The sequence below is a fragment of the Pseudomyrmex gracilis genome, unplaced genomic scaffold (genome assembly GCF_002006095.1).
Source record: "Pseudomyrmex gracilis isolate BER0280 unplaced genomic scaffold, ASM200609v1 scaffold_16, whole genome shotgun sequence".
NCBI lineage: Eukaryota > Metazoa > Arthropoda > Insecta > Hymenoptera > Formicidae > Pseudomyrmex > Pseudomyrmex gracilis.
The window spans coordinates 1286841-1302202 of NW_018020600.1; positions in this window are offsets into that span (position 1 = coordinate 1286841).

Below are 15362 nucleotides of genomic sequence, written 5' to 3' on the forward strand. Positions count from 1 at the left end.
ATTACGGCGAACGGGGTGAACCGACGAGGCAGTATTTGAATCGATTCGGAAGCCTTGAAAGTCTAAGGGATGTTGTTCCGAAATTGATCCTCGGCACACACGGCGCCATCGCCCGCGTAAAAGTTGCGTACTGCGCACACCCCTGCACCGAGAGCCCCTTCTACAAGCCTCTTTGCCACCCCTACGATGGCGGAACGACGTGTCGGTTGCGTGCGAGAGAGCGAGAGGACCGAAGGGAGTCGGGGTAGCGGGAAGCCACCCTGGTGCGACCTCAGAGGGGAAAAATACACACGTCGAAGTGCGTTGGTCGCGAGGGTGGCGGCGCACAGCAGCGCCGTCGACGCTGATGGTGGAAAGGTGGGTAAAAAGTGCGGTGAGTCCGGATTGGACCGTTATCCTGGGGTGGGGCACCTTCTGGATCTCTCCCGCCGCTAACCCCGCCGCGTCCTCTCGTCACGCCGCCGTGGAAACTACCCTACTGTCGTGGAAAACCTCTGCCGTTTTCCAGATCTCGGCTTTTCCGTCAGAAAATATTCACTCGAAGGGCGAGGGTACCATTATTCCCGCATACATCCCTGAATCCTTGCGGAATTCTGATCTTGCTGAGACAACGAGCCTTGGGAAATTTCGACGGGACAAAGGGCCGTTAATTTCGGAGCGACTTCGCGTGAAAGTTGAAATTTTAGAGGACGGATAATCATCGTCGCCCTCGGCACGTTTCTTACTTAGCGCTCATTTGGCCATTACTGTTTTTACAAAGGTCGATTACACTAAATCTCTCGAGCGCTTTTAGTAATTGTTTCATTTTATAAAAGTCTTCGTTAATTAGCTATTTAATTTATGTACAAATATTCATACACGTCACATTCAGAATCTTTTCTTTTATTAATTTTATCATCAGACAATAAACGCGATCAAAAAAACGTTACATAATTTTTGATCTCTCATATTATTTTACACTATATTTTACTTCCCTCATTTTCTAGAACCATATACTAAAAAAACGTGCTCGAAAAATTAAAATCGAAAATGATATTACTCTTATTTCTCTTCGATTAAATGTTTCTCTGTCACATCTGTAAAAATTCTATTACAAGTATTCTTCGAATAAAAATTAATTCTCAAAATAATAAAAAGGTTCCTTAATTTTTTCTATTTGTCAATATACTTATATACGTCACAGACAGTAATGCAATACTTGACTGACGCGCGAGCGAAGTCCGTCCATTAGAGAGACCATCTATAGATTGTTCGATCTACACTGACCGGGTGATATCTTTAGAGGTATAGATCGGAACGACGGCGCGCGTGGGAAGGGAAAAAAACGCCACCGGTTGCGAGAGGCTCCTTGTCGCCTAATGGAAATTCCACGTTTTGTCGCGAACGAACGGACGGACCGACGAGTCGGCGGGCCACTCGGAAAACGTAAAAATTGTCACTTTCAGCCGGCGCGCTTTGCATAATGCGCGTTACGCGGGGCGATCAGCATTCATAGAATAATTTCGTTCTAGAGATGCGCGCGCGCACGCTCTTTCGCGACCTATCTGTCCGCCACGGCTGACAGGTTTTCCGCGGACCTATTTTAATTATCTCGTCCTCCGAATTATTCGCTCGGGAGAGCGTGACCTGCCTTCGGAAACAGCCGAAAAACTCTTTTTTCCCATTAATCTGTCTGCGTTCCGTCTCCGGATGAGAACGTCCAAAGGCGACTGACTGACTCGCCTAGGATGTAAAAGGCGAGAATCGGTCGCTCCCGTTTGTCTCGTCGAAGCGAATGATATTGAACATTTCTAAATACATTGCGATTCTGCCCACGATCTAGCGATGATTTTAGGATCATTCATATGCAACAATTTTCTCACGAAATTACGTATTTAAGCTATGATAAATTGGCATGTATTTCCGGATTTTGCATGCGTTAACAACCGACTTTGCAAATTCGGCCTGGCTCTAAAGCGTGTAAACTTTCAGTTCTACGCGTTTGTTGTTCAACGCAATGTATTTATACACGATTCATACTCCAATTACCGACGCTAAGGAGATTTTAACATGAAACACACAGTTTACGCAGGGAGCGTGCAAATGTCCGGGCATAAAGAAGTGCACGTTGTACAAAGGGGCAAAGGAGCTTTGGTAATGAAAATTCTTGCATCACGCAAATGTCCGCGACGCTGCCGTTTCCGCTTTTGCAATTTCACCGAGGAGTGTCACCGGCCGGCCTCGTCGTCAAAGGAAGACCGAAAATACGAGCTCAGGACGGGTGGACGCGTATATACACGTCACTCCCGCCTTTTTGCTGAACGCTTGCAGCTTTACGACGTATTTAAAAGCCCAATTTATTCGTCGCGCGCACGCCACCAAAGACGGCCCCGTCTCATTCACGAAATCGCGCACGGCCGGCCGCCCTTTTACAATTAGCGGCGTCGTTCTCGGTCGTCGCGACGCGACGAGACGCGACGCTGGCGGCTGCGAAAAGCGAAGAACGCGGGTGGACGAACCGGGGAAAAAAAGGTCCTTCCAGATCGTAACATCCCCCGCGCGCGACGCGATAATTAATCAAGCTAAGAAAACCGTACGACCGTGAATCGTTTGCCGGAGAGTAGAAGGAGCGGAATAAAACGAGAGAAAAAAAAAGAGAGAAGAAAAAAAGATCGAGCGGTGTTGCACGATGTTCAAGAGAGGGTAAAGACGGGGTTGGGTAGGTATCAAACAGAGAGGTGGCAGCAGCTTGTAGGCAGGGAATTTGGCGGGAAAAACGAATCCAAACACTACGCCGGGGAATGAGCGAGAGGAGCAATACATCACGTTCTTCTGGTAATAGAGACTACACGACGGTGGGAAAAACGCAGCGGGAGAGGAAAAAGGAAAGAGGAAACCGAAGGACCCATGGGGCCTCGCGGGGTGTTCGCGCGATCTTCGTCTCTCCGTTTCTGATGTTGTTCGCATTTTTCTCCCTCGTATGCTTTTTCCCCTACAGCGCTTTTTTCAGTAACATCCCGATAGGGGAAATCAACTCTTCGTAACGACACGTTCCCCACCACTCACGTCTACCACCACCACCACCGTGGCTCATCGGGGGCGAAGGGGGGCCGCAGGCACGACGGAGGGTAATTTTTAAAACGCCGCTTGCGGGAAAATAAAAATTAGCCGGGGAGGGAGGCACCATCGGTCTTCTCCCGAGGGGAAAAAAGAAAGGAGGAACGGCGAGCGAGAGAGTCGACGCTCGACGAGCGGGCGGGAACGGGACGGATATAGAAAAAAATCTGAGGGTGGAGGCTCATTTTTCAGAAGGAGAAAAAAATTCGGGAGGGTGGAGGTCAGGATCCTCGAATCACCGGTGGTAGGGATTTGGCGCGGGCGGGGATTAAAAAAAAAAAAGGATAGCGCGATACCCCTCCACAACATGTCCCCCTCTGCGCGACTGGATCGGAGAAATTTACAGGGTGTTCCAGAAGGTATCGTTCCGCTTGCATTTGTGGCGCGCGCGATGCGTCACGAGGTAACGCGTTATAGTATACCGACCGATCAATTTGGCGGGAAACGATCGAACCTTTCACGGCTGAAAACCGACTGACATCTGACAGATTGGTCGTCGCGCCCACCACGAGCGTTGACCTACTCGCATATAATAAATACCGAGACGGGCACTTAAGTGAAATAATTCGGCTAATAGTTTTTTCTTAAGTGAAAATTAATTCGATTAGTTTTTCTCTCTTAATCACTTGCCAGACAGGTAAAACCGAAAAAGCAAATCGCATTGAATTATTCAAACTGAAAACGTGGAAGAACGCATTAATTTTCTTCTTTTAATTCAATTTGAAAGTTCCATTTCCAGCAAATATATTCGAGAATTTAGTGAGCTAAAAATTATTTTCAGAAGTTTATTAAATTTTTGCCAGAAACCCCAGTACATAACATTGAACCGAATCTTCTGTGTGCGTGTGTATTTCTTTAATGGATACGTATTAACAATTACCAACACTAAAAGAAACATATCGTAGAGGTGACAACTTCCGTTTCGTTCACACTCTCGTCGAATCGGCTCTAGAGAAATTTATAGGCTGTTTCCAACAGCTATCGTTTCACGCAGATTTATTGTCACACGCGATGCGGTTCGCGGAGAGGCTCTCGCTATAACAACGAGAGAAAGAGAGATCTATAGAGATTGATTAATTCTATTATAGAGAGAAAGCGTATAGATTTCTTGACGCGTATTCTGCTGTTATTTAACATCGAGAAGAAAATAAGTAATCGACGAAAAGTAATTAAATTAAATTTGGAAGCTGCAACATGTGCTATTTAATTTCTGCAATTTTTAACCGGAAAATGGAGAGCGTTTCAACGCGCATATCATTAATGTTATCTCAGATTAATGTCAGCCGCACGTCCATCTTCCAAATCGCCGCGCCATGTTTACATTGGTAGCTTTATTCGATTCGAACTAACCGCATCGTTATCGTCCCTGGAGGAAAAATCATAGGGATTTTAGCGTCACCGAAAGTATCGGCCTGTTCATGTTTATTGGCATATGCGATGCGTCATGGGAAATCGTGTTATAGAACAGGGAGAAACGAACGATCGGTTTGATCGGGAAACTCACCGAAATTTCCAACAACGCGATCGCTACGCTGTGCGATATAAATCTGCTAGCTTGCATAACAGAAATTCGCTATGATATCACACGCGACACGCGGAGAATCAGCGGCTAATAAAAGTAATACAAAGTTAAAGAAAAACTCAATCAATCTCACGCAGACGACAAAAATTAAATAACTTTTTGCGATATACACAAGTGTTCGTATTATTTTTTTTTTTTTTTTTTTTTTTTTTTTTTTTTGTAAAAGAAAAGAGAAAGATGTGAGACAAATGTAGAGTGAAAAACTCTATTCTCTGGTGGAAATTTATATCGATTTTAAAAATAGAGAATGGAATCTTGACCTATTCCTTTTATTTATTTTATAAAAAGTCGATACTTTATCCGCGAGAAATATTGCGACAGGTGTCGCTACAAACGTACATACTGCGCTCGTTATTATACAAAAACAAATATTAACTAATATTCTTCCTCTACATAAAAACCGAATACAGTGATACGATTTATTAAAGTGTTCGCGTGAATTTTTTCATTTCGCACCATCGTCGTAAATGAAAAGAACGTTCTGCTACGTGCATTTTCGTATCGCGTTCGCGCGTTATCGCTGCCAATTAAAACTCCAGCGCAATTCTCGCCAAGTGCTCGCGCGAGCAACGAAAATCGTGATACTTCGTGCGTGAATTGAGACAAACTCGATGCATTTTTTTTTTTCTATCAAAAAAAGAGAACATCCTTTATGAGGAACTTGGGCGATACTTTTGGAGGATCTGACAGCTCGCGGGCTCGCATATCTCCAGCTTGCGACAACGTGAATGCGCAAAGAGTTGAAATACTTTTTATATTGTACTCAACCGTTCTCGTCTCTCTCCCTCTTTCTCTCTTTTGCTGCGAATCATCCTAGTCCAATGCTGCGCGACTCACTTCTGATTAAGTTACCCTCCATTCTCGCGCGAACGATCGTTCGTATGTCGAGAACTGCTCCGCGCACATTCGTAATTCGTAGCAGGCCGCACTTAGCCGCACTAAATTGCATTCGTGAATCTCGTTAGGCAGCGTTTCTAGTCGGGCGCGACTGCTGTTCCCGCAATTTCGCACAGTGGAGTAGTCGTCGTCGAAGGCGGGATCATATCGCGATTTGTGAGAAACTCGACGAAACCTCCCATGAATACGTAATTTGCGAAATAATATGCCGGTGCGATCAGATTAGCGTGTTAGTTGCCTAACGAAAATCATCGAAGAATACAAAATTTATACGACGTGCATACGCGCGAGTATATACATATATAATATTGTTGTAGAAATTTAAAACTACCTAATATTGATTGTAGCTGAAAATCATAACCGATTCTCAATATATATTTATTTGCTTCGCATTTCAATCCGCACAAAATCATAAATCGGAACTGTTTTAATAATTAATTAAGTGAAGTATATCCCAGAAACAATATTAACAAATCGAAATCGCGCGGTCAAATTTCATCGCTCGCGCGATTACTCATTACTTAACTAAATTTCACGAGAGAGAGCTTAATATTCTTGACTAATTTTTCAACATGGCATTCTTAATATAAGCGAGAGCATATCCATTGTGCAATTTGAGCCTCAAAAGAAAAATTTGATACTGAAAAAACATTGACTATGTCATCGGATATTTTATTTCAGAAAACAGATCGGCGCTGAAGTGGAAAACGCTTTGTTGTCAAAAGCAGAATTAAGATCCTTTGATAAAATTTTTGAAAAATTTCCAACTTATAGCAACAATGTTGCCAATTGAGTTTACATCAATCAGACAATTTATTGTTGCTGTGTTGATAAAAATCAGTATTTGTTGATGCAAAATTAGCATTAATTAATATATCGCAGCGCGCGCGCGCGCACATACACGCACACGCACACGGATGCGCTGTAAATGTAGAAAAAAAAGAATATACGTAAGCGCGAAAATGTAAAAGTGGCAAAGAAACGGCAGAAGTGCATAGCAACGATTTTCTTCAATTACATTTCGCGACATTTGCAATAATACAAAGTACATACTCTAGAATCCCATCAAACAGCAGACATTCGCACTTAATGCACGGTTCATTGTGCCGCGATAACCATCCTTCGGAAGATCGATGGGAAAGCTGCAAGGCAAATTTCGCTTCCAGTATTGCGTTCGTCATATAACATGCGCGGGTTATAATCACAATGGAATTAAAGTAAAATCGCTTCTAACAAAATTAAGAAACAAAAAAAAATCATTACGTTTTAGTTTTACACTTTAAGAGTAAAACTAATTCTATCGATTTAATAAAAAGAGAGACTAAAAACAATTTTTTGTCATTTTGTCTCGCACTTATTGGTAAATTGAATTTTTTTTTGCACCTCGAATATTTCCAAATCTCTGAGCTTAATTGCAATAATAATGTGTTCGATTAACTTAAGATCGATTAAAAAACTCTAAAATAATCGTCTATTGTTCATTTACATTATTCCAGTGACGATCTCTCTAATATTCAAAATTATATTCGAAAATTGGGTTTTTATCGATTTTTCCCGTGCGCTCGTAATGCATTATATGCGGAGCAATGATGCTGCATCGTGAGCCGCGTATTAGTTCTATTACATTTATATTCCTGACGTATCCTCCCGATTCGTTTCTCGTGTGCGGTAACAAACGGCGGCGCGCACGTAGTTACAGCATTATCCGTATGCAAAATAATTACGAATGGCGGTGCACCACACACACACACAGACACATACGCATATACATGTGTATATATATGTATATACATATATATATATATGCGCGCGTGGCGGAATTTTATGTAAATCCGAAACCGCGGGTTGCCGTCTTAAGCCGCCGCCACCCTGTCGGTGTTTTATTTTTGCAAAACACCAGCTTAATACCCTAATTAATGTAATTTGGTTTCTATACCGGAGCAACTCTTCCTCCTCTCACCACTGATTTCTCGCGCGTCCTCTCGCCCCCGTGTCACCCGCGTTTCTCCCGTTAACTCCCGGCTTCTCTGCACCCGACGGTGACCATCCCCTTTCCGGCCACCGAACGGCCCGATGGTCATCTAAACTTTTCCCGTAATTAGTTATAAATTTCATTCCCGTTCTACGTAACAATATTCCTACGCGACCTCGCTGGAACACCGTGTAGTGGTGGTCGCGCGGAACAGGAAACGCCTGGGGAGTGGGAGAGAAAGAGAAAGGGGGTGGAAGAGGACAACTTTGGGGGAGAAAAAAAAAGCGAGGAGGGAAGACGCGGGAGATGTGAGAGAAGGAGATGCTGAATTTTGCTTCCCGCCAGCGCGGTGCCTGTCAGAAATACGGAGGAAGGGGTGAACGGCCGAAAAGGAGGGGTGAATGATGCGGCTGGAGGGGGTTTGATGGAAACCGGACGATCGGAGGAAAAGAGAAAGAGAGATGATGCGGGTTAGGAAGGGGGTGGCGAGGCAGCGCACGCTAACGAACGAACGAACGAACGAACGAACGAACGAATGAACGAACGAACGAACGAACATGGTATAAAGAGAGCAGGATGGAGAAAATTCGAGCCCTCTACACTCTCTAACCAAGTAGTAAAGCCACCTGGTGGGGGCGGCGGCCATTTTGCGAGCCGCGAAAAACAGCCCTCCCCGAGATAGCGCGAAGGGGGTTTCTGCCACTGAACCCAGCAACTACCATTCCCCCCTGCTCTCTTTCCTTCCCCCTCCTCCTTCTCCGACCGTCCCTCCAAGAGAGAGAGCCACCCTCGAACCCCTTCGCTCACGTACACGCGCATTTCTCTCGGGCGCTCTTATTCACACGGTACTTCCTACGACCCTGTATTAAGAGCAAAATGTGGACGAACATTAGACACTAACGCTCGTTTAAAAATACATTCGTATTTGCGAACTCTCTGGCAGTCAGGCTCGGCTGCGCGGTGTAAAGAAAGACGAGAAGCTTCGTTGTTAGCGCACGGCTGCTGGCGCAGCACGCGAAATTTTTTCGGCGGAAATGAAACTTCTACTCGCCGCGCGCTTAACTCAATTAATCGAAAAAATAAATCAAGAGTCCGAAAAATGTATTTACTCACTTATTTTATTTTCTTATTTTACGAAGGGAATATAGCTTTTCCTAATAGTTCTGTGTATCGATAATATACAATGCTATAATGTTTTTTTTATCAATAATGCGCATCTAGCAAATTTGTTTCTGACAAGTTTCCAGGCAGTTTGCGAAGTAAACAGACGCTCCGACGATTCAGAATCTGAACAATTCGATGCCAATCAAATGTAACGTTCGGAGCGGTGCGCATTATCGACGCGGTGACAAGAAAATAAATTAAGAACGCGCGCGCGCGATGATTTGATTTTTAATTACTGGCGAATTTCGTGCAATTACATATTACACCTCGACGGTCTCGCGGGCGCGACATGTAACGCAACACTTAACGCGGAATTCATTATAGCGAAATAAACGGTTGAAATATATTATACTTAATTAGCACATTGTCGAATGCCGCGGCAAGACCTCATAACCCACATTTTCGCAAAATCAAATTATTGTTATTTTCGGAATCACCTGTTGGCAATACCCAATCCAATAATACCTCACGTCCCGCAGAAATCACGCGGCCACCGGCGATATATTTCTACGCGACGATTTTTCGATATATCGCAGAATTCGTTTGCGAGCAGATTACGAAATACCATTCAGCGTTTCGCGAGCCACAGATCAAGTTTGTGTAATCTAGCGAAAGTTAGATTGCTGCTCTTTCTCTTTTTCCCCAAATATTTACATTGTTCAATTTTACTTCTTTTTTTTTTTTTTTTTTTTTTAACGTAACCACAAAACTGGATTTCTCAACACTCTGTTTAATACAATTACTCGAGGTAAGATGTTTTAACGTTTCGCTCGCTTTCTCTTTCTCTTTTTTACACAATTCCAAATATACGTGTGATGTTATTATACACATGTGCAATATACGTAACCAGAGTTGAAAGAAAATCGGTAAAAAGACGCACAGAATACGCATTTAAGAGACAATTAAGAATATCTAAGAAAACAAAAAATAATAATTAATTATAGAACAATTGAAATAATAAATAAGAAAATATTTTAATTTATAAATTCGCAAGGGGAAAAAGTCAAGACTGACTCTGAGAAAAATTGAGCACAGTGGGAGCACGAGGCGATTAACCACTTTCCGTACGCCAACATGTAGAACCGCCTGCTCGGATGGCGGTCGACCCTCAGCCGGAGGGTGAACTTTTTTTGTCGGTACGGAGTGCGTGCGGGAACACGTCACCCTTAACGCCCTAACCGCCGCGGCCGATCGGCTGTCGAACAGGTTTTCTCGATCGGGCTGGGAGAGGGTGCGGCCCGAAAGCCGCAGGTGCAACGAGCGAAAAATTGAGGCCGTCCCCCCTCGTCGCACCGGCGAGGGAACAGTACTCTATTTGGTGAGGTTTCGCGCAATGTTTCGCCCTCCAGAGAAGGGCGTTCTGAGACCGCGAGTTGCCGCGAGGGTGCGTGGAAAACAGAGACTGTAGGTATTCCACGTGGACACGCCACGGGGGTGGAGATGGACAGAGCAGGAAACTGCCGTGGAACAATCGAATTCGCATCACATAGTGTCTACGGCTCTAGACATTCTCTCCCGTCTCTCTCCCTCTTATTTATTATCAATCCCCTCGTTCCCTTACTTCAACCATCCTTTCGCGGTTTTCTCCTCCGGCTTGTCCCACCCCCTCGCCGCCCAGGCTTCCCCGGCCATTCCTCTTCCGTCCGCGTTCTCGAGGCAACGAGGGCATTACGTCCAATTACAAGAAGCTTTCAGCAGATCAAATTCGGGATGGCGGAGTTTTGATCACGACCCAGAAGAGCGGCTTGGATCAATTAGAACGACGTCCGCTTCTCCGGCCCGCTTCACCCCCTCGTAAATTCGTTTTCGCGGTACGAATCGCATCCTGGCTTCGCTCATTCGCGCGAGATCCCGCCCGACTTCGCTTTCTTCCTTTATCCTTTTGATCAGGCTCACCGGACCGTGCGACAGCGTCCCTTCAACTTCGTCCGGTTGCGGCGACGCGCTCGGAATTGACTGATTGGAAGCGATATTCGCCCGGCTGAAAGAACCGGACACGCGCGGTGTCGCGAGAATAAAAAAAAAATCATCGCTCGATCGTTCGATCGCGCGCCTACAACTCGGCGCGGCGAGCTCGACGCCGCCGCGTTGTTTCTTATGCAAGCGCCGCGCCGTTTGCGCGACATTATTTCCGTGCGATTGAAATTCTTATCGCGCGCCACGTATATCCGCGGAATATTTTCGCGTCGTGCACCCACGACGCGCATAGGCGTTTATTCAGTCGGTGGGCATTAACGTGAACACAGCTACAGCGACTACGAAAGGTCGACACGAAAATTACCTATGCGGGGTGGAGGATTACTTATGCGGAGGCGGACGGCTGGGCGAGCCGTAGGGATGCAGACGATGTGAAAGCTCAACTACCGTGGAAAAATAAATGTGCCGTCTGGCCGGAGGGTGGGTTGGCCATGCGAATCGCAGTTTCGGGAGGGAACTGTGTTTAAAATACGGACGACCGGATTAATCGGACTTGTCTTACATGACCCTCCCAAGACCTCGCGAGCGTCTCGCGCGGCAGACGCTTTAATTTCGGATCGCTGACATAAAGAACACTTTAGACTTTTCTTCGCGAATATATTCTTTCTCTTTCCGTGTGTGTTTTATTATTTTCAATAACAATATAAAAATATACGACATCATTATGTAGCGCGGAGGAACGTCGCAAATCTAATTCTGTAAAAAACCTATTGGTGCGAGAGATTTATCAACACTTTTACGACTTCTTACTTTAATGGCGGAAAGAGCGCGGCGTGTTTTTGCACGCACTTCGCGTGGGAAAATTCTAGAGCGTCGCGACTGACGCGAACGACGGATCCGTCGGCGTAAACTGCATCGTAAACTGCATCGTGCTCCGGCCTTTACGAGCGATCGAGCAATTACATGATCGGCCGTGGCGGGTCCGCCGAGCAGGTCGTACGTTACGTCGCCAGCGAACCTGGCACGGCCGTTGCACGGTCGACCTTTATCTGCCAACCTTGTTGTTCTTACATGACTCCCCTGATCACTGCGTAACCTCCCCCCTCCTCCCAACCCCTCCTTCCGAGGGAACCGAATCCTCTCTCTTCCTCTTGCGTCTATCTGCTTTCCATCCTCGCGGACTGTCTCGCTCGCGAGCACACGCCAATAAACAATGAATACATGAATATGAAAATTTCCATGAGAATTTGCCCGCGTATACACGCATCGTGACTCCGGGCCTCGAACAAACGCAGTGGCGGAGGCGGCGGCGGCGGCGGCGGCGTCGGCGGCATAACGGCGTTGCATTGCGTTGCATCATCCGCGTATCGCATCAATCAGTGATGAGCGGATTCTGTGCCGACTGAAACGCATAAATTCGCGATAGCGCGATTGAAACAAAATCCAGAGAGATAAGACTCTTTGTTTTAATAATACGTGTAAAGATGAATGTTTTGGAAATTCATCTTTTCTAGATTATACGTTAAAAACATTGCGTGTTGAAAGAATTTGATGCATCTCGAGCGGAGAGAGCAAAGAGAGAAAGAGAGCATTGCATTAAAACTTTTCGCAGAATTATACCAATCAATCAATCTCTCAATTTCTTTCGGAATATCTGTAGTTAGAAAAATACGCGACAGAACTCCGTTCAATTAGCGGCCAAAGGTGGATACTGCTCAACTCTGCACAAACTCGTACCTTTAAAAAAACGGATCCACCATGCCTAGACGGCGCGCACGAAAAGAATCGACATTAACGCCGATAGAAAACAAATCTCCGCCGACTGCATTCGTCGTGAGGGAAAAATGCAGCGCAGCGCAGCACGAGAACAAAAAAAAAAGAGAAAGAGAAAAAGAGAGGAAGAGCGCGCGAACAGAGAGTATGAAAGAGAAGAGAGAGAAAGAGAGAGAGAGAAAGAGAAAGAGACGAATACGCGGCTCGGCGAGCATCGGCGCGTTTATTCTTCCGCTGCAGGGCGGCACGTCGGAACATCGGAACGTGGCGGAAGCGAGCGGAACGAGCAGAGGCCTCCTCCCGTAATAACAGATGTAAATTACGTGCGTACACGTACACGCGCAACCAGGTACCGAGAGGGGTCGTCCCGTACGTGCGTGTGCGTGACGGCACCGACGATGAGTACGTGAATGCACGGCCGGGCTTCGTCGTCGTCGTCGTCACCGCCGTCGTCGCTGCCGTCGTCGGCGCGCACACGCGTATAGCCGCGGGTCCGGAATATTTGCAAGCCAAATTTTAATACCGGAATTAATTTGACCCGAGGAGGCGGACGAGTTTGAGGTAGTTAGGTACACACCTTCCCGGGGGTGCACGGCGCCCCGAATGAAGTTTCGGCAACGATGGCAAACGAGAGGGGAGAGGGCCTTCAAGCCATCGTCTGCCACCTACATCTAGAAAGGACCTCCTCCCCTCCGTCTCGCATTATGTAAAAAGTGTAAGCTAATTTATCGACGTCGAAAAGGGACGCGGACGGACCTCTCGCGAAACTTTCTTCCGTCCGTGGTACTTTGGCTTTATATCGTGAATTATTATGGCCGCCGCGTTCGACCCTTTTCTCCCTTTCCCGAGAATTCATCGTTGCCCCGCCGAATGCGCAGTGACGCGCAACTCCTCGCGCGAGAGATCTCCCGTAGCACACGGAGACGTTTAATAAACGCAACATCTCGCGGTGTTATCAACCGTCTGTGAGATCCCAGCGTTTTGTAGTGTATTTCTGTAAAACCAAAACGGGTCTTATCTCGGTCCTATCAGTCCGCAAAGTAATGAGCGCTACAAAGGACAGAGAAATTAACGAGACACACATACACACGCACACACACAGAGAGAGAAAGAGAAAGAGCATTGCCGAAGGTTGCGCGTCACTGCTTCATCTCGCGGCGGTTCTCTCCGCTTCGCGCTCTCTCTACACGTCTTTCTCTTCTCTCATTTCGCTCTGTCTGTGCCGTACCATTTTCTTTCCCGGGTGCTCCCTCTTTCCCCCTCCGGCTCGTCTCCCTCGCGCGTTCACCTACGTCCGCCCGATACAAATGGCCAAAGTAAACTTCGCCATTACGAAGTACCTGGCGCGGAAGTCACTCCGCTCCACGGAGCCACCCACCATTTTGGCGCCGCCATCCCCCACGATGGAGAAACTCCCCTTGGATTTTCCCGGAGAGAAAGAGACCCCCCCTACCCCCGGTGCCTGAACGCAAGCACGCAGCCGGTCATAGAAGGGCACCGGAAACTTATTCTGTCGATCCACCTATATTAACGTTTGTGAAAATAACGTGGAAATACACGAGAGTCACGGGAGAGTGAAGAGCGGCTAGACTGAATTAACAAAAGAACGAACAAACGGGGTTTTCGCACNTTGTCTACGTAAAATATACGTGAATGCAAACTCTAATGAGTATTAGATTAATTAAATACATGGAGTTTTGTGCGAGCATAATAACTCGCCTTGTCTCAAAGATATACGCGAATAATTGCTCGCGTGAGTAAGAGAGAAAATGAAGAATACTTGAAGATTGAAGACAGGTTTTCTCTCTCTCTCTCTCTGAAAGGATGACTTAGCCTTTTCAACGAGACTGCATATATAAGCGGAGCTTCTTTGGTCCTAACAATAAGATATGCGAATACATTAAACCGGACTTTTGTACGCGAAATGTCTCTTTCGTCGATTGTAAGCCAGCCAAAGTGAATTGTCAAGCGAGAGAGAGAGAGAGAAACTCGCCGAGGGAAATTGTTCGTTCTTACGCGAATAAGTTTATATCCGGAAGACTCAAAGCGCGATATTGAACTGCTTATAGCTGGCGGGTAATTAAATTTCGTAATTACCGGCTTGGTCCAGGAGAGATGGTGGGAGAGGAGAGCGCCGTTCGGCGATTTTAATTAAACTTATTTAGAGGCGGTACCGGGGCGACAATTAATTAAGAGTAAGGATACGCCGGTAATTAAAATCCCGCGAAGAAGAGGCCGATCGCACTCTGTATTACACGGGAGATACAAGGGCGGAGGGAGTTCGAAGAAGGGGCGACAAAAGAAAGGAGAACGTAGGGAAGAGAGACGAAAGAGAGAGAGAGAGAGAGAGAGTTGCGAGTTTGTCGGAAGGCTATTTTTGCAATCCGGGGAATTCGTGGGGTACGGCGCGCTTTTCATCGGGGCGCGCCATCTCCTAGGAGCATTAATTCAATATCTAATTAACTCGAGACCGCGCGCGAGTCTCGAGACCTCGTCTATTCTCGCGGGCGCGCTGCTTCAATTTTACGAGCTGTCGCGAAAGGCGGAGGCGGTGGGCGCGCGATATATCCTCGCTTCATCGTAAATAGCTTTCGCTTGGGAATTGTCGAATAATTCCAGGGAAAAACACAAACCGAGCGCCGGAAGNTCGCGGAAGTTCGCGCGATAGAAATAAATCATTGAACAAATATATATTCAGCCGCGAGTGATAGGAGCGGCTGTGCCGTCGCGCGAAACTTCCATTATGCCCGACCCGCGAGACTGCCCCGTCCGACATCTTGCGATTGCCGATGAATAAAAGAACCGCGGGAATTTGTGAGAAAAAGTAATGAATATACACATACATACACACACACATACACATATATGCATTACGCTATATACGACTTTCCTTTCAACTTTTCGTGCAACTCTTTTTCTCTGCCAGGTCGCGCGAACTACTTTACGAGCTTTACTACTTTA